The 21,296-nt window shown below is 30.5% G+C and overlaps 1 protein-coding gene across 1 annotated transcript in view; it reads right to left on the bottom strand.

The window, feature by feature from the left end:
• Positions 1 to 21,296, bottom strand: part of LOC106689947 (tRNA dimethylallyltransferase) — a 236,855-nt gene that overhangs the window by 200,725 nt on the left and 14,834 nt on the right. The window lies entirely within an intron of this gene.

Genomic DNA, 21,296 nt, shown 5'->3' with positions numbered 1-21,296 from the left:
AGAGAGAGAGAGAGAGAGAGAGAGAGAGAGAGAGAGAGAGAGAGAGAGAGAGAGAGATTAAAGCAGAACTTCCCTCTTTGAATGGATGAAAAGCCAAGGTGCACGAGTAAAAATTCTGAGAATACGAGGTTTCATTGCTAACAATTATAAAATTATCAATCATAATTATTGGTTACCTAACAATTTTGTAAATACTGTCTGAAGCGTAAATTTGGTTTACTAAGTGATGATTGTTATCTATATTGTTTTTTAGCCATTTGTTATCTATTTCAGGTTGAAACGTCGGTACAAATAAATAGTTTTTGTTTATTTGCTGGCCGCAACTCCGACCATCTCTGCATATTAATCTACGGTCAACTAACAACAATTCCTTTAAAATAAAAAATCACGAAGTTATATTGTACTACATTCTATCAAAGTTAGTTTTTTCTTTGACATAGTTTAATCCTAAATTAGTTAACGAGGAATAGGAGCTCCTTATTAATCAACCAGATTACAAACAATAAGTATTAACGTATGATAAATAATAATAATTGAGCATTAGATAAATAGTTGCCAATATATATGTCTGTATCAAGTGGACAATAATATCGATGAAAAGTTAGGTCGGGAACCTAGGATGTGGGAACTGTTTTATCTTGAGTTCCAGTAAATGTTTACCTCGATCAAACAGAAGGTGCATTGCCCTTAAGACTGTCGGTTGCTGTATATATTCCATTCGAAATAACTTTTATCTTATAATTTTATAGGTTCTCTTTTATGATTAAATATAAAATTTCGATCTCATTTTAAATTCAACTAACCAGAAGCTAATAAAGTGAAATAAGTAACTTGACCGAGGTTTGATCCGTTTATGGATGATCCTCAAACTAAGGCATGTTTAAGCCAAACTTGAAGGAAATATAATATCCATACAGTTTATACATTAACTAAAGATCATGAATACCCCTTTTGTATGTCAATGAAAAGGGGTATTCATGATCTTTAGTTTAACATGTTAAAGCGTGTTAAATGGAAGAACTTATGTTAAATGGAGAAATATTTCCTTCTTTTACCATGTGAATCGATGTAGCATGGCTGATAGTCTGTTACTAGGTCTGTTAAATGGAGAATGACGTCACGAAACAGACCAGCTGAGCTTGTCACCGGTTTATTTGTTATCGTGTTAAGTTACTTACTTGTATTTTTTTTTTTGTCTTCTGTTTTGGACTTTTTAAAAAAGACAATCAGTAACCAAACTTTTACACTTCTACTTTTCACTTATTCAAGGCATGTTGTAATAAATTACTTTAATAAAAACTTAGAAGTAAACAATAACATGAATTTTTGGATGGAAAGGTTACAAAACATGTTGATCAGAAAATCCGCTAGGAGCTCTTATACTTTTACCATTTAACATGATTCTAAATAGGGCTGCTCATAGTGCTATACTTAAGGCATTTAACATGTTAAAAAATTTTACATTTAACACAATATTATGAATACCCCTAAATATATGAAATTATATTTTAAACGTTCAGTGGTGAACCATTATAGTACAAAAGCCCAAGAGGAGAAAGAAGGCAGTTATTTCACCCCAATTTTTTATTTGTTTAATGAAAACTGTGTATAATTACTAGTCAAAATTGATGAGTCAGCCATGTATAGGTAGAGGGAATACAAAATGGTGGTTGTTACGAAACCTTAAAAGAAAAATGTTTTCCTCTATAGCTCTAAAGCTTTAAAATTATCAACAACACTAAAAAAGCTCAAATCTCAAAAATTTCATGTACTATAAAGTAGTTTATTGCGTTAATTTTCGTAGGTGTAGTATTTTTCAAGATATTCGACAAAATTAATTCACAAAATGTTGATTTCTAACTGTTTGGATTAACATTTTGACTTGAAAAATACATCACAGGAACCATAAGTCGTACATATGTCTGCTAGCACTCAAATTAAAGCTACCTGAATATGCTATAAATTAGATTACTTTATAGCTATTTTAGATCTTCATAGGAGTTGTAGTTAACATGATAATTGCTAAAAAAAATTTATTTGAACAAAATTTCACGTGAAAAATTCATATTCATATTCGAATATCATGAAAACTACTACCCCGTTTAATTCTTCCTGACATATTGTTTTTCATAAATCCAAAATGTCTGTCCCAACAGTTAGAAATCAAAATTTTGTGAATTTATTTTGTCAAATATCATAAAAAAACTACTATTCTTACGAAGATAAACTACTTTATATAAGATATTTGTTCGTCGAATTTTTGTTTTTGAGATATAAATTTCTTAAATAAATTCACAAACTACTGATTTTTCAGTGCATTTTTTACTAAATGTTGCTTTTTAAGAAGCTATATCCTGAGAACTATTAAACATAAATGGCTATATTAGGGCTCATATTTTAGCATATTTACTCTTCTTTATTTGATGTTTTATTAGGTTTTTTAGTGTTGTGGAAAATTTTAAAGATAAGGAGCTCCGAAAGAAAAAAATCATTTTTATTAAAGTTTTGAAATAGTCGCCATTTTGTATTCCCCTACCTATACTTGGCAGACTCATCAATTTTGACTACTATTATCAGAATAATTAAAAATTGGGGTGAAATAACTGCCTTTTTTTTCCTCTTGGGCTCTTGTACTATCAGTTAAGGCAAAATGAAGTGAAGTTGCAGACTGCAGAGATACCTCCAGACACGGATGTAGGTCCAGACAGAAGAATGTTCCTTTCTCCGAATATTTGGGCAAGCGGGGTCGGAGAAAGGTGGAATCTTCAAGGAAACGCCTACCAGTTTGGGCTGCACCCTTAGGGCTTTTCACACACTTCGACAATTCCACCATAAGCCCAAAGACGATATGTATTTGGATATATTGACTTTAAATTATAACAGTATTAGGTTCATTATTTGAATTTTTACTTTAAATAAAAAACAAATATCTACAGCTCTCTTTAGTCTGTCGATTCGTTAGGAAATAATTTGAAGAGACCAAAAAAAACAACAACATAATTCCCTTAAATACTAAAAATAACTACAGTCAACATTCGTCAAATAAGGTATAATAAAAAAAATATCAGATAAATATACAAAAATCCAAAAACATCTTATCACTCTAATATACTTCAACATATAGTAGCTAAAGTTGTTATTCTTGAAGTGTCAATTATAAAATTATTTTTTTGAACTACTATACTTGAACTAGTACACATACGTCAGCAATAGTTTTTTTATCTTGATAATCAGCAAATATGATTAAAAGATAAATTACTACAGGGATGAAGGACATTGAACTTATAGTTTTATAAGTTTTTTTTTGCTGAATCGTTAATCAAAATTGTAAATAAAAATTTAGTTTTATTTTGAAATAGACGTGTTCCAAAGATAATAGACAGGGATTTATTTTTCTACAGTAGTAGAAAAGTATCTCTACCAGCTGTCCCCCAACAGACTGTCAATATATTTGTTCAAAAAATTAACCATTGTCTATGTTAAAAACTATACAATACGTCAAATACAAAATTAATTTTTTGTCAGAAGTGCCACAATTAAAGCAATAAAACTCTAAATGTCCACATTGGTTTTGAATGTACGTGTATATTTATTTATAAAGAATTTAAATTAATTTTATATTTTTATTTTCTGTCCTATTTCTTCTGATCTAACCCCTCTGGCCATTCTACCCAATTTCTCCTGAGACCATTTATATTAAACAGATAGCAGTAACGATTAACAGCTTTTAGCATAAAAAAAAGTTAAGTAATCAATTCGATGCAGTTTTGTAATCAAATTTATAACCAATCACTTTTAAGTCGTAAATTACTCAATTAACTACACGCATATCAGAATTAATGAGCTTCTCCAATTTAATTTTTTTTTTCAATCATTATTTAGAAGTTAATTAAAAGAAATATTAAAGATTTTAAAATAGATATTTCAAGCAATATCCGTTTTAACACGTTATAAATCATTATAAAGCTATTATTATATATTTGGTATGGCTATGTATTTGATATATATATTTAAAAAATTATATTTGATAAATAATTTAAATAACAGAGCTAAGAAACCAAATGAATAAATTACAACATTATGAAACAAATGTTATGAAAGAACAAAACTGCCAATAATTTTATTTTGATAAGAACGTTAAGGAGAAAATAAAAATTCTAAATTGTTTATTGTCACTTAATACTATTTTCTTTTTATTAAAAACTCGTTAAAATGTACAGATAGATACGATATTCATACAAATTTGCAATAATCGTACAAGTTTTGCAAACACGAAATAATGAATCAGGATTTCAGTAATATGTGGTAAATAAAACAATAAAACTGCTTTAAAGCTATATAAGGCAAAGCAACAAAAAATTATTCCTTTCACAGGATATGACGACAGATAAAAAAAGAATTATATAAAAAAACTTCGTATGTGGTAGCCACGAAAGTAAATGTGTAGTCATAGATAAAATTTAAAACTCTCATTTACTCCTATAATAATAATAAAATTAAGGAGCGCGAATGTTCGATCCCGATACCACCGCTTTCTGCATACATCTGTATAGTGAAGCCCCTATAAAACCAAATCTACTAATTCAGTTTAAACGCTAACCTCGCATCTACGTTTCGGTCTAACCCTCCGACGTTTACTCTCTCGTTCAACATTTGTTAACATTTTATGGATCCGTTAGTTACTAAGTCCTAAAAACTTACACGCCCATATGCTATAACATAAATTACATTTACCGGCTGCAGCTCACTCAATGCAGCGTTATGTTCCCTTCTAAATTCTTCTGTTAACTCATCCTTTTTCGGTCTGAATATAATAGTATTTATTTAATTATATAATTTGTATTTATATAATACTAAATTTAAAATAACCTACCCTGTGTGTCAGGTTTCCCATCCATAATTGCTCCTTTTTCTACTACTAACCAAATATTTAGCATGTACTGCTATACAAAATCAAAATTGAGGAGGTACGAAACTTAAATAATTCATTACCTTATTGCTCGTTAAATAAGTGTAAGCCAATCTTTAAAAATATAAAGTATTTCTTCCTTTAACTTAAATCTCATTTACTCTTGAATTTCGTTATATTGCTCGGTTTCTTTGAATAGGAAGGATTTTGCACATCACACAAAAAACGTATTCCAAAGACTGTGGTCATTTTTTGACATTGCTAACATGGGACATTCTATATTTCACAGCCCGTTTCAAAATAAATCAAAACTTTTTTTTGTCAGATGTCCCATTATTCAAGCAAAGCAGCGATATGTAGTAACTTCGAGATATATACTTCTTATTATTCAAAAGTACCTAATTTTATCTGCATTTCCATTATTAATGACTTTTCTACTAATAAGCCAAACAAAAAAATGGATCCCTACGAGTGTTTCAGGAGCCCAATAATTGATTTTGATTCACCAAATAACCAGATCTGTCTATATTGTTTCTTAACATCACATAATTTATTTATTATATTACAATTAGAATTAGCAATGTATGTATGCTTAGTAATAAATATTATTTATTTAGCTATTATTAGATCCTTATTTTGATCATATTGTTTTAGTCTCATCATTATATTAATCCACTAGTTGTAAATTTGCAGCTTTATTATTCACTTCAAAATCCTTATGTTATTTTTATTATTATAATTTTTTATTTAATATAATTTAATTTTGTTAGAAATTATTATTTTATTTTTATTTTTTACATTGTTTTCATTTTAGTAATTGTTAATTAAATTGTTAGTTGTAATACTTAAGATCAATTCATATTGATTCATATTGAATTCACTTATCAAGCTTTAAAATTGTATACCTTCCACAACGCCCTAATAGTCAAAATTGTAATAATTTTAAATATAATTTCATAATAATAATAATAATAAATATAATTTCACCTATGTCTATTATTTATATGTTGTTTTGGCATCGATCGATATGTTTTATCAATAGATGTCACCTGGTCAGGCTATATCGGATGTAATTTTTTAAATTAATAAAATAAAAAAAAAAATAACTTCCATAAATGCACTTAACATTGAAATAGGCAAACACTGGTACTTAACAATGGCAAGTCGAAGTACTTCAAGTACGAATTCAAAACCTAAAGATGGGATTATTTAACAGTAATATATATAAAGTATTAAACAGATACTACTTCGACACTACCCCGAAATATGCTACACACACAAATTTTCTATTAAAGGTTTTATAAAGAAGAAAAAATCAATATGTAAACCCTTACATAATACATGACTCATAAAAATAATTGTAATTAATTAGAAAAATAAATTAACTTAAACTATTCCCATTGAGAAGGTTGTTAGGAGAGGAAGCGGCTATTTCAGAAAGTAATTTATTAGGTACAGATTGGTTGGAAGGCCACGTGTAGCGATCCCAGTTCATTTGCATCCCAAGCAAGATTCAATTAAACGCTTTGGATGATCTCGCTTTCACTCAATACCGGATTAACCTCGCACGGTCCACTGCAAACAAAGTCAGTTTTCAGAAAATCTGTAGCAATTTCTGGCGGGTTTTTAAAGAAAATGTGTGAAAAAATCACAATTTTTTTTTCATTAGTCGTACCTTTGGACTTCAGTAAGTATCGTATTGCATAATTTTAATTCCATCCGAAATTCGCATACATCTTACAGAAAATATTTACTTGTCGAGAGACCAAGATTTGGATGAAGACTCAAACCCAACAATTAACTCTTCTAGCAATGCAGAAAATGCTGAAGCTTTTAAAGAAGAATTAGGATAAATTTGAAAAAAAACTAACGGGACCATATCTGTATGTATCACTAATTCAGACTGAATTTTGTATATTATAATTAACTATATACCTACATACTATTTACTATATATCTTCATATTATAATAAACCATAAACTGAAAAAAAATTTTAGATAAAAGGTAAAATAAAATAAATGGTATTAATGCAGACACCGACAGAAGCGGTGTTTATTACATCTAATTTCCTTAAGGGTTCCTCCAAATTAGGGTAAGTTGGTTATTTATAGGGCGCCTCCCTCCCTATCTGCATCTAAATTCAATTTTAGAATCCCTTCCCAGGGGTGGTCACACCCCCGAAATTCAATTTAGAGAAACAAGTAACTGAACATTTGTCAAATGATATGCAATAGTCTAAAATTGAAACTGAATTCAACGTAAAAAAGTTGTCTATGTAAGATAATTCCTCGTTAGTTCTAGCCAATGTTCATTGGGAGACCACAAGGGAAAAATGAGTAATCATATTTTTTGTCAGATGTTCAGAAAAAATTAAGTTTACCTTCAACAGCGATTTTGAGCAGTTTAAAATAGGTTTGCTCCAATTTTGTCTTAACCATCGTATCCCCCATTCAGAAATCTATTAGACGTAATTGTTACTCATTTATGAATGAAATCCCGTTTATTCGAATTTCTTGGTTCATTGGAATTTCTTCAGTGACCTACAACTGTAATTTTAGTAGATTTTTCTTTATTTTGTAATCATTTTTCTTTTTTTCAATAGGACTTCTTAAATTTTCAACATTAGAGATACTTTTTTTTAACAATTATTATATTCATTATTTAGCCATGAATAAGTCCCTTTATGATAATATAACATGATATGAAAATGGGCTTAGTGGCTCATAGTAAAAATCTGAAATTTAAAAATATAAATAATGTAAGAATAAAATATCAAAAGGCAATTTCTAATAATCATAATTGAAAAAAAAAAAAAAACCTAAAATAATTTGCCAATTATTTCAATTTTGATCCAAAGGCTTGGTCAAATAAAAATTGTATCAGGAATTTAGGACATAAAATACAGCGTAACTATTTTATACAGAATTTCTGTATTTCTCTTTAATTAAAAAGTGTAATCCTGAAAATTTTGAAAAACAAATTATTTCAAATATTAGTTAGGAATAGAATATGAGGACAAGAGCATTTTATTTTATTACAAATCCTTTACCTGTCGTTAAGTAAAATTACACATTTATCCTATTTTCTTAAACATTTAGCAAAAAAAAAATTCTTTGCAAAATTTTCTATTTCGAAATATACACTAGATATCGCGTAAAACCGCCTCATTTATAAGGATGTATCGGCTATAGTGAACAATATTTATGGAGCCGTGATTTTTAGATTTTACTTATTTATTTTTATTGTAAAATTAAATAATCATCCAAATAAAGCAACTTATTAGAGCAAGGTAGCAATAATTGAATTTTTAAAATTCCCGTTTCGCGTTTACGTAATGTGTGTAGTAATTGGTATATCGCCAACCTATAGCGACCGAATATGCGCTATCCCTTGGAAGTCATTTCAAACGAAATCCAGTGAACAAGTTGACATTTGAAAATGAAATGAACCCCAGGAACGATTCCCAGAAGTGATAGAACAGGATTAAAATAAATTATAGATTATATCACCAACGCTGTCGGTCAGGTCCAGAGAAAACAAGTATGAAGGCGTAAGTAAATTCTCGGAAATAAGATCAGTTTTAGTTTATTTTGGACGAAATTTTTTTTTCTATATTGTCAAAATTTTGTTGGTGAACCAATATTTCAAAAACAATATTATGTGACTGAATCCCAGACTGCTGCAGGACATTCTGTCTAAATTTTAATAAATATAAAATTAATTCATAGCCACACTACCTCTATTTAACTTATTATTATTAATATTACTCACTTTATTTATTCATTTTTTTTCTCTTTTCTTATCTCGTCCTTTTTTCAAATTAACTTGTTTCTTTTTACTATTAGAGAGCAATTGTTTGTTTTATTTAAGTGTACTAATATCATTACTTTTTGTAATTAATTTTACTTTCCCCTTTTATTAAGAAACATTAGTGTTATCTATTTATTTTATTTAATTGTTTTCTTTTAATATGAACATTGTATATAGTTAGTACTTTTGTACGAGACTATACCCCCCCATAATCAACTGTTAAAAATATATATATAATATAACGGTTATATCAACCATGTAAGGTCCACCAGGCCGATCTGGTATAAAATAAAAATAATAGTAATAGTATAATATTATGTGACGATTATATGATTATAATTGATTAAATATTGAAGTCGAATGCTATAATTAGTTTATTATAACACAATTAATCAAAATGGTTCAAGAAAATAAAATTTAGCCCGATTTTATAATTGATAACCCATAATTATGATAAAGCAATAAATTCTAACATAGTGAAATAACTAATTATTTACAACTGTAAAAACCGAACTGCATGTTTTGTAACAAATTTTATAACATGAGTAATCAAACTGAATTTATTTAACTGAACATCTTCAGTTATCTTGATATAATATGTTAAATATTTTTTATTTTTTTTGGCTAAGACTCCCATTGGAGTCCTATACTGCCTAACCATAGTTGGAGGTCAAAGTTCATCATTTTGTGGAACTGCCACTCAATGAAAAAAGTCAACGTCCCAGGCCAGATTTGAACCGGCACCGCCAATATACATCAACTTGGTAAGACTGTGTCTTAACCACTGAGCTACGAGTGACCCAACATTAATACTTGAAAAAAGTAATAAAATATTTTCTTCTCCATTTATTTACTGTTCTATTCTCAAAAAATATTATCTTCAAGTTCTTGTGAAGTACACAGTCAGATACAAATAGTTATTTGTCAAAAGTCCTATTGTTTGACTTAGAAACTACATGGTTTAGAAAACAAAAACCATAACAACTTTTGTAGGAAGTATACTTTAATTTAGTATAGAACTACTATGTTTTAATTGTTATTTTCGCTTTCTCATGATTGAAATATAGAGTCAGAGGAAGTACACCACTCGAAATGGAGTTGTGGTGGGATTTGCATACTGTGCGTTCCGTACCAGTTTTTTTTTTTAGTAGGTATATTTGTAATCGTAACTATATATCAATAAAGAGGATTTGAAAATAAAAAAAAAAAAAAAAAATAGTTATTTGTCCTGAAATTGGTTATTTTATTTATATTTATACTACTAATTATTAATAAGTAAGGTAATTGAAATAGTAGAGAAAAAAATAACTAATTAAAAACCAAGGTTCCGATCAACAATTCAGATTTCCATCAGGGCAAAGTAAAAAAAATACAGAAGATATTCCAAAGGGGTAGGACTACAATGACATATAGAAAATTATGTAAAGCAAATACGTTTTTTTTTAATTTTATTAATTTTTGATTTTACGGATTTTAATTTTGAGAATTATGTAAAATTCTAACAATCTTATGTGATAAAATTTTAAAGATGTTTTAGTCTTAACTTTAATGAATTAATTACTAAGATAAATTTTAATTAATTTGAAGATATGAATTATAATTTTATTTTATATAGTTCAATTTCTATATTCTTTTAATTATTACAATGTACATTTTATAAACCTATCATAATACACAACTTTTTGTATTTTGTTTACTTCGGCATTACTATGACCTGTAATGTAGATTGAAACGTTGGATAATATGACGAACTATTCACTTCGTCATATTATTCAACGTTTCCACTGAGTTCATGTAAAACCAATCTGACATGATCCACTCACAGGAATAGTAGAAAACTGCGATTTGTTGACAAGCACAACTTCTTCGCAAAAAAAATGTTTTGCAGAAGACATAGTTTCTCATGTTTTGCAGAAGACAACATGGGGAACTATCATCGACAGGGTACTTATGAAGCCATCAAACCATTACATGGACAACACAGCGTGTCTTCTGCTCATCGCTCCATGTCTCCGAGTTCTGTCAGTCACGACATTGCTCATTTGAGGGAGTCGCCACTAATGTTTTTGTAATATCAAATGTTAAGTTTATTAGCACAGTTTCCCAAGAGAAAAATAAAGGAAAAACATTTTGCATAGTTTCGTATCGTTCACAAGTACAACACGAGGCGACAACATATACGCCACAGCAATATTTTGCTTTGTCGTAGACGCTCTCCTCCGATATCTACTATTTGTATGCAATACCAAGTTGTTGTTTGTGAATTTGAATGTGTTAATACGTTATATTAATTATTTAATATGTCTGGATTCATTGTGTCCACCGGTTCCAGCACTATACTAACTTTATATCCAACTAATATATTTTTTTGTTGTTTTAAATTAAAAAAGTTGCTAAATTGTTATTTCTTGTATTACCAGAATAAAATCCAGAGCTCTTTTTATATTTACTAGTGATATATATATACATATATAGCTTTGGGTTCATGTAACACCGAATAATTTTGAAAAATCATCGATATAGCTTAAAACACTTCACAACAATATAGGTTGGTTCCTTATTGCATATTTTGGCTCAATTAAGGAATCATTAACTTCAATGAAAGCAATTTAAGGAATCAGGTCAAATAGTGCGATCCGTTTTTGTTTTTTTAAAAATAATTTTATGTTAGTTATTATTTAATTGACTAGTAATCAATGAAAAGTTAATACATGTAATTCCTATAAATACAAATTTAAAAAAAATTAAAATTGTCTAAAAAATCTAAAATAATTTACTTTAGTTAAAAATAAAAAAGTAAAAAATAAAATAGCTGTTACAAAACGTTTTCTATAAAATTTAACTTACATGAGATGTCACTATAATAAATTTAGATAAACTAAAAGAATGTTCATCAATTTTTTAAAGCATTATTATTAATTAATAATTTATTTTATAACAAATATATCACTTTCAACTATTGTCGTAAAATAGGTATTACAAATTAATTCAAAAAGGACCGACAATAGATATTAAGTAGTACAATGAATAAAGACTAGGTTAATGCTAACCGAAAATCAATGGAGTGGTATGAATCCTAAAGACATAAAGAGCTTCAAATAACATTGTATTCAATGCCATAACCATCATTCACAGTTTCTTTTATCATTAAAAGAGTTTGCCTAAAAGATCCTCAAATTGCAGAGCAATATAAATTGACTTTACCGTGGTTAACTCCAATGAGTGCTATTCAAACATTTTTGGTTTTAGATTATTTTGTTATTAGGTTTAACGTTTTTTTTTTCCCCCCAAAATGGGGAGGAAAAACTAGATGGACAATACAACTTTTATTTTAGCCAGAGTGAGAAGTGTGAAACGAATTGGTCCCTTATGCCAACCCATGGCGGCTACCTGAGTTGCAACCGTGCACTAAGCAAGGTGGGAGTGCCAAGATTCATTCTTCGGGACCGCAGAAAAATGAATGTTAACTGCCCTAGGTCCAAATCGAACCCACAGCGTTTCGAACCGACCGCACTGGGACCTGCGCCGAAACCCGCACGGCCGTCATGTCCCTTCAGAATACACCATCTGCTCACTTCACTGCAGCTTTCACTACGCCTGAAGCTACGAATTTACAAAGCGATAATTAGACCGACTCTTCTCCATGATGGACCTTTAATAAGACACCTCTATAAGACATCGCTGACCAGACTGCAGGGTTTTCAGGGATCTGTTCTTCCAAGAATCATCAGAGGAACTATGCTTCAGAGGGATAAGAATAGAATCCTACGTGAAGAGCTCCAACTCCCACTGTACCGGAGTTCATAAGTCCCAGGCACTTCACAAATTTTTTGATGGATTGAAGACTTGTTATAACCCTTTGTCGAGATATCGCCCCTCTACCGAGACTTGGGAGGTGGCAAAGCTCTGTTTCCTTAGTCGAGGTCTTCGACAAGGGAAGGGCTTTGGACTCTGCAGTCTAAAGCCGTCTTATTTCTCACCTAACTAACGGAACGTTCCTCGCCTTTCGAATACTCCACTGGCGTTAGCTACATGTTGTTAACTGCCTTAATCGGATGTTACGATAAAATAATAAATCGACCTGCGATATATTTAGATATATATTAATTCTGTTATTTATCTCTTTAATAAAGGATGTATGAAAAAATAGACTTGGGAGGTGGCAAGGCACTGTTCCCTTGGTCGACGTGCTCGCCACTCAGTCTAAACCCAACCATCCATCACTAGTAGAGAGTCCCTTCCCACTCGTGACAAAGCAAACGGCCAGTAAGCGCCACAGTGATATCTTGCACACAGCGGATCCCAGAACCTACCTTAAAATGCCCTTCAGGCAAAGAAAGGACATTTATGTTTATTATGTATTAGTATTATTATGTATACATATGGTTTTGTTTGAAATAATGAAATTAATAGAAGGGTGAAAATTTTTTTTTTAAGAAACGTTTTAATTTAATTAATTAACTTCGTAACTAATAGAATACAATTTCAATTGTTCACCGCTTCCTGAGAACAGACTTTCAAAGTCCCAGTCATCGGTAATGCTTTTCGCAGAAGCGGTCCTTTCCCCATCCAATGACTGGGCACTTCGAGAAAGAGTTCCATCTCGGAGAAAGGAGATTGCACCTACTGAAGCCCATAAAAGCATCTTAAACCCTAGGAGGTTTTTCACTGTTTAAGTTTTTATGGAGTTAGCGGTAATAAATAATTGAGCATAATAAATAGGTTTATTACAGGTTGCAGATGAGAGGCACTTTGTTATGAGTGCGGCGAACATCTTCTATGGAGAGAACGTAAGGGTCAACAGGTCAACTGCCTGATTTTTAAACAACCTTCGACAAATAACTTGTTGACTTTCGATTAAATCATAAATGTCTTCATTAACAGGCTAATAAATTACATGACTAAAAGGCAAACGGTATATGGACAGGCTATTAACACTAAAAGAATATTTGACAGCTAAAAGTTGAAATTATGTAATAGAGAAAAGTTTTTGATTTGTCAAAGGTCTTCCTTAAAATAATGATAAAAAATATATGAATATCAACAATTCCGCCCTTTAGATATTTTTTGTTTCTCACTATCAAAGGATTCATGGAGGAACTAAAAGAAAATCATGGGTACCGAATGGAAAATGCATCTAAGATATAAAGGATCCGTGAAAAATATTTTGACATATATATAAAAATTAAAACTTATTTTTATGCTATTTTACTCATGATAAAGGATGTTTCTTTTAGTAGTGAGTAGATTCTGTAAACCACAACAGTTCTTATCAGGTAGTTCCAACGGATGTGTATTGTGAAGTACCTCCATGGAGATACTTACAATGGGGATATTCATGATATTTAGTTTAACATGTTAAATGGAAAAATATTTCTTTCTTTTACCATGTTAAAACGATATAACATGTAACATGCTTGAGAGTCTGTTACTAGGTCTGTTAAATGGAGAATGACGTCACGCAACAAACCAGCTGAGCTCGTCACCGTTTTGTTTGTTGTTGTATTAGGTTACATGCTCGTAGTTTGTGTTTTGATTTTGCTAGTATTGCTTAGGATGTTTTTAAAAATAACAAATAAATGCCTGAAAATAATAGTAACGTAATAATAGTTGCTAATTATCTTGATTCTATTCCTCATATATTAGAATATCAATAAGGCACTCAGTGACCAAAATTTCACACAACTTTCACTTTTCACTTAATTTAGACATATTGTAATAAATTAAATTAAACAAAACTTGGAAGTAAATAAATTCCCAATAACTTGAATCTTTGGAAGGAAAGGTTATAAAACAAGTTACCCAAAAAATCCGCTAGGAGCTCTTATGGATTTAACATTTAAAATTACTTTAAATAGGACTGCTCACAATCCTATACTTATAGGACTACATTTAACATGGTAAAACATTTTTCATTTAACAACATCATGAATAATGAAGATTCTCATAGAAAATCATCTATCGTTTGTAAAGAACTAAATCATTTGGGCATTAAATTTGTCATAATAATCCATTATTGTGACATTTAGGTATTTTCTTCGGGCCGATTTACTCAAATTGTGATGACTAGATTTTATTAAATATAATTTTCAAATAATTTTCATCACCATTGCGCGAAAATCGTCAAAAACGGGGAAAAATAAATAAAATTGTTGAAACCTTCAGGATGCGGATGGGAAAAAATATCAATATATTTTTTTTTAAATTACATTTTCTATTAAAATCCATGCCGCAAATACAGGTAAATCCCAACTTAAGCTGGCTGGAGAAAAACTGGTAGAATTACAAAAAAACTTTATTCACTATAACTGAAATCCACCAAATTGTCGTTTAAACACCCTGTATACATACATAAATGTATATTTAATAATAATAATAATCTTTATTGATTCTGGGATTGATCCCGTTAGAATAATATACAGGCATCAAAATTAGGCTTTAGAGGTGCCTTAGCTTTAGAGTAAACACGAAATTACAAAATAGAGATGAAATTACAAAACTTTTTAAAATAAAATAAAACAATGAATTTGAAAAGATACAAAAAAACAACAAAATTAACAGAATGCATTAAAAAAAAATTATATAAAACCTAATGTCATGTCATAAAACATAAGATGACTTCTGATAATAAATAAAAAGAAAAAATATTTATAAAAAATCAAATACAATTAAACTAAAAAATAATAAATGAAAAGATACAATTTCTGCTAATGTACATTCTTACAATTATAAACGAAAATCTGAGAATATGCATATACGATATGAAGTTTTATATTAATATTTATAAAAGTAAGTGTTTTAGGGATTAACAACTGATATAAAATGCACCCTCAGTCCTCTATAATGACCTTCCACACCATGTTAAAGTGGAATATTTACGGGGAAAATACAATGAGAGTTGAAGATAATTACTTCAGAGTAAGTAAAACAGATTGGAACTACACCACCCGAAGCAAAGAGTTAAGTCATATTTGTTTATTTAATACCGTTAATGTATTGTTATTTAAATAGCTAATTGACTTTCATGACACTACCTGAGAAATCCTATCCGATAAAGTGAACACCGCCACACGGCAGAAGAGCACACGGGACTGTCAGGTTGCTGTCAGCCAGATCCTGATGTAGGAAACTAGATTATATTGGAAACATAGAGTGCCATTGTAACGTGGATAATGGCGGGCCTACTCCTGTCAGTCTGTCAGCGAGGATTTAGTAGTCAGTACACTAAGCTACTAAATCTTATAGACGCCTGGCATATATTCAAGAACACGTTGTATGTTTGAGTATTTGAGTAAATTGAGTGCAGAGAAATCAGTAAAGGAACCAAGAAGGAATAAATTAAGGAACAAATAATAAATTTTGAATTGAGGCGTTGAGAACAAATTGGCCTATAATATATCACAATATAGTATTTTCTACAGAAAATGAGACTAAATCTAATTTTTCAATCTAATAAAACTAATATATCGATGACTCACTTCACAGTGGTGCTAAGTAGATGAAAACTAACTTTACGAAAAATAAAATGAAGGTTCTCTTTTTTTTTTTTTTTTTTTTAAATCACATTTCAATTAATTTTCTTAAAGAGAGAACCTTTAGTTGTATTTTTCGTAAAGTTAGTTTTCATCTACTTACCACTAATATGAAGTAGTCCAACGATATTCTTAAGATCGTAACAGAATGTCCTCGAAAACTGTTCAAAAGCAGTGTGACAAAGATTTGTAAAATTTTATACATAAGAGTTTTTCCCAAAAAGATGTATGTGTATTTTTTTTTTTTTTAATTGAACTTTATTTATTGATAGATATTACAATCTGCCACACCGTTCTGGGCTATAGGTAATAGTGAAAAATGATCACATTCTTAGTAAAATAAAATAAGAATGAAAAATAGATAACCAAAATAAAAGTACATGAAAATAAATAAAATCTCTCTTAAAATATATACAAACAGAAGGATAAAAAAAATGAACATAATCAAACGTACATGAAAAAAAAAAATAATGATAAAAATAAAAGAATCTGTAGTCACATTAACACTCCTATATACAATATTTACCCAATCGACCTGAGGATCCCTGAGACACTCTATTCCCACGTATGAGGGGTAGAACAGAGCTCAAAAGATCCCAGCGCATCCCTCTCGCCGCATCGCTAGTAGTGCGCCAGTGCGCTTAAGCCGCAAACACTCAACTTGAGTAGAGAATCTGACCATTGCCAGTGTGTTGATCTACTCTGATTTCCATCACATTAATTAAGCAGCTGGCGTTAGAGGAAAGTACAAAATAAAATATACAATATTTGATTATTAAATACAATTAAATTATTAAATGATTGCGAACGTTTCGAAAAACGTGGCGGGCCTTTATCAATGAAACGGAAGAATAAAAATTGACCAAGACGAACAGCCAGAAGTGATGGAAACAAAATCAATTCTTAACTACGCAGATTAAGCATCGATAAAATCCAAGTAGGAGTAGAGTAGTCAGAAATAAATTGGCGGTAAATAATTTTATGCATGTTTTATGAGAACCGATTTTTTTAGCGATTGAAAGGCCTGTTTTTAAATGTTTATGGATTATATTCCAAGCCTGGAGATGCAAAAAACTTATATTAGTCATTTTTTTTTTTTTTTTTTACATATTTTCGACGTTATTTAATTTTTTATTTAAGGTGGTGTACGACCCTCTCATATTAAATTCAATGTTAGGGTTCCGGTTCAAAAAGGTTATATCGCTATAGTAAAAAGACCGCACAATATTTCACAAAATGTATATTTCTTTAAAACAGCCACGATTTGGCTCTAAAGCCTTCATAGGGTATAATGAAAAATGAATTCAGTTTAAGAAAATAGCAAAAATCAGCATGGATTTACAGCCGAAACGAGATTATTTTAAAGAAAAACATACATTTGATGAAATATTTTACAGCCTTTATGTGATTGTTAAAACAATTTTCACCTCAAAATTCTATAAAATCGAATGAATTTCGGAAGAAAAAAAAAATTTACCTCACCAAATATTTTTTTATTATTTATTTTTCATGTAATTGTCCTCAATTTTTCTTGTTTTATCGACTGGTTTTTTTTTTTTTGTTTTTTTTTTTTTATTTTTCTTCTTTTCTCTTAGGTTTTACCTAAAAAAATTCATAATTTATATTAGGAGATTTTCGTTGAAAGTGGTACCTAAGCACTAAATATATTTCTGATGTACACACACATACACTTCAATAGTCCTGAATTCTAAGATACCTCTTTCACTATCGTTTCGATTGTGATAGTTTATAGGAGCCGGAGGTAAGAAAGACTGTTGAAGAAAGTCGATCCATAAAGGCAAGTACCTGTACATGACAGTTCTTTGGTATCGATGGTCACCTCAAAGAGAAACTGTGAAGGCTTTTAGTCAAATGAACGCTTTTCGTTTTTTCCTTTGTGAAGAAACTACCTGTAAGTGGCTCGGACAAAAAATGTAAGTGGTCGAAAAAACGATTGGATACTTTTTGTCTGCTCAACGATTAGGATTCTGACCGAGGCCCACTACCTTACACTAGGAGCTGAGGAGAGATCTATCGGGCACAATCGCATCCTACTGCAATTACAGTTTGTGCAAGAGTGTGGAGCGCCATCGCTCGTCTTTTATTCTTATTTGTTTGTCAGTTTTCTATAAATAGCCAAGGTCTCTTTCACAGTTTGAGCATTATTTGCTGTTATGCATCGTAGCACGTTTTAGGCGCACGGATACGGAGCTGTGTTCAGACAGATGTTAACAATGTAAAAACAACAATTATTTAGAGTACTAATAATTAATCTATTGAATTTTGCTAGTTTTTTTTTTTCCTATTTCCTCTCCCAATCACTGTGAAAATAAAATATGTCTTAGGACCAAGTAACAGTAATTTATTTTTAGTAGTTCATAATTCGAAAGCAATTTTTTGATTTTACTGCACTTTTTCTATTATAGGAATTATTAGCCTTCTTACTTTAGTTTCTCTATTTATTAATTTTACATTTTTATACCATGCTTCCAACGTTTCGGATGGATTTTTTAAAGTAAATATTTTACTTTAAATTGTATAATATTTACTTGATATTTATGTACTTTAAACAAGGTTTACGAAACACTTTTTTTATGGTAAATATAATTATATAATTATAAAGCAATGTCTTATTGCTGTCCTTCTCGCCATGAGCACTGTAATTCCCACAGCCACATAATTATTATACTTTTTCTAAATTATTTTATTATTAATAATTATTCCGATCATTAATTTTTTTTATCGTGTTAGAACAGCTTGCAGGATATTTCAAAATAGTTCCATGAGAAAAAAATATTGTCATGGACAGATAAAACTCAAAATAAAAATATCAATAAAGAAAGTTTAATAGCTTCCGGGAATCTGAAAGCTCCGACAGACCTGAAGTTCTAAAATTGGCCATGAACACTAACCACTTTTATTACTATAAAAGTTGGTTGGAAAGGAGAAATAATATGTTAAAATTAAATCTTAAAATTAATAAGTATAATTCAATGTTTAATGATTTTCTAATTTTCAGAGCACTATTCTCCTGGTTGGTTATTACTAAATTGTCATGGTATCTTTTTTGTCATAATAATATATATCCTAAAATTAGAAATTAAAATTTAATAAGTAGATTTGCCACCAATTTTCTTTTTCTTTTAGAGATTTTAGCTCGAAGCTAACCTAGGATGAATCAGCATTGTTTATTAGTAATCTATTTATATAATGTAAGAATAAACCTTATCTATCCGAATAAATGTATAACAAATATAAGAAACAATTTAAATTCACCAACAGCATAGACCCGCAATGTTTCTATTTATATAACTCCCTAATATTTTGTATATAAGTTACGGACTGTCAGCTGACAGGTCCATATCAGCTGATCGAGAACAGCTGACCGATTGTATATATATAGACGGACAGGCTCCGCAAATAGATCAGTATTTTACAGCAGTTAAAGCGAGTTAGATCTTTTTCCTTTTTCTATTTCTTGACATTGTGCTTTCGCCAATACTTAACTGGTGCCGAAACCCGGGATCTTTAGACACCGGATTAATTTTCAGTCTAATAGAATTTTTTTTTTCATTGTTCTCTTTGAATTATGACCAGTAACGGATTAGTGAGAAAAGCAGTTCTGAATCTAGAGAATATGAATCAAAACAACGAACCTCAAGCTGCAGTCAACCAAGCTTTAGCAGCTGCCAACCCACCTGCACAGGTGATGCAACCATTACCAGAAGTCTCTTTAGCGCAATTTCATGCCACGACGCTAGAATGGATAAAGGTCCGTACGGCAACAGCCCAGGACCTGAGAAAGGCGGTATCGGACCTAGAAAAATTCACCGGAGAGACTGGGGAATTAAATCATTTTCTAAAAGGGGGTGACCGCCTGATGGGGCGAATAGAAGCAAAGATGTCGGAGGATCTATTGGACAACGAAGATGCAAAAGCACTGAAAGCAGCGGTAGTCTGCCGTGTGAAAAGAAATATCCTCAATCAGATTCAGGCAGATGAAGAGACCTCCTGGAAGGTCATCAAAGAAAGATTAAAGAAGGCATTCGGAGGAGGACGGTGGACCCCAGAAGAGGATATATTCATGATGTTCAGAGAAACGAAGAAACCGAGACAGTCTAATGGTCAGTATGCCGCGGAACTCCTGGCGCGGTATAACAGAATTCAAGACACACCTACAAACTGAAAGATTATTGTATCCTCAAACTCTTTATTTACCTTGTTTGTGACCAAGGCGGCTATCTTCGTATTTATTCAGGTTTGACCCGTGCCTAATTCGTGCGCTGTATTAAAAACCGTTCATCTATAGGCTTTAAAATAAAGAGCCCAATATAATTGGGTATTAATGTACATTTAGAACACAATGTAATTGGATAGTGGAAAATCAATAAAATACAATTTGAACCGTTTTGATCTGCCAACTTACCTCTGCCAAAGCTCCAAAACCTCCCTAATTTTATTAAAGTTTCAGTAAGAATTTAACACTAAACATACCATAACGGGTCAAATGATTTGGAGTCATTGGTATGACCGTTGTTTTGTATATAACAGCGTAATCAATTATTTTATTGTTCGCAGTTTTTGATATCCTCTCTGTGAGTGTTGGGGGGCTTTGTATAGTATCTTTTTCTACTGGTTTCTTGGGGTTTAGGTTGTGTTAATGTTAATGTTAAGTGTTTGTTTTAGTAATTGGCAAACCAGTTTGTAAGGGTATCTCCAACCCATATGCTTGAAGGAGATCTGCTATGCTATTAAATATGGGTTTGTACATTCGCTGGCATAATTTATATATCTTCAGAGTGGATGAGTTTTAGCAACCAGATTGTTTTTATTTCCCTATTCGATTTTCTAATTAAATGCACTTGTAAAATTGTATTTTGTTTTCTACTTTTACAATTTTACGGTAAAATTTAATCTGGAAGAAAATTTATTGAATTCATTTAGAACCATTTCTTTTTCGTTGTTCTTGGTTGGTATCGCGGTTATTCTATCGTCGACAAATTTATGTATAAATAATCTATGAAATGAGATTTATGGTATTGCT

The sequence above is a fragment of the Halyomorpha halys genome, unplaced genomic scaffold, assembly GCF_000696795.3.
Source record: "Halyomorpha halys isolate HHAL.00 unplaced genomic scaffold, Hhal_1.1 Scaffold1530.1, whole genome shotgun sequence".
NCBI classification, from domain to species: Eukaryota; Metazoa; Arthropoda; class Insecta; order Hemiptera; family Pentatomidae; genus Halyomorpha; species Halyomorpha halys.
This window is presented reverse-complemented; position numbering and strand designations above follow the sequence as displayed.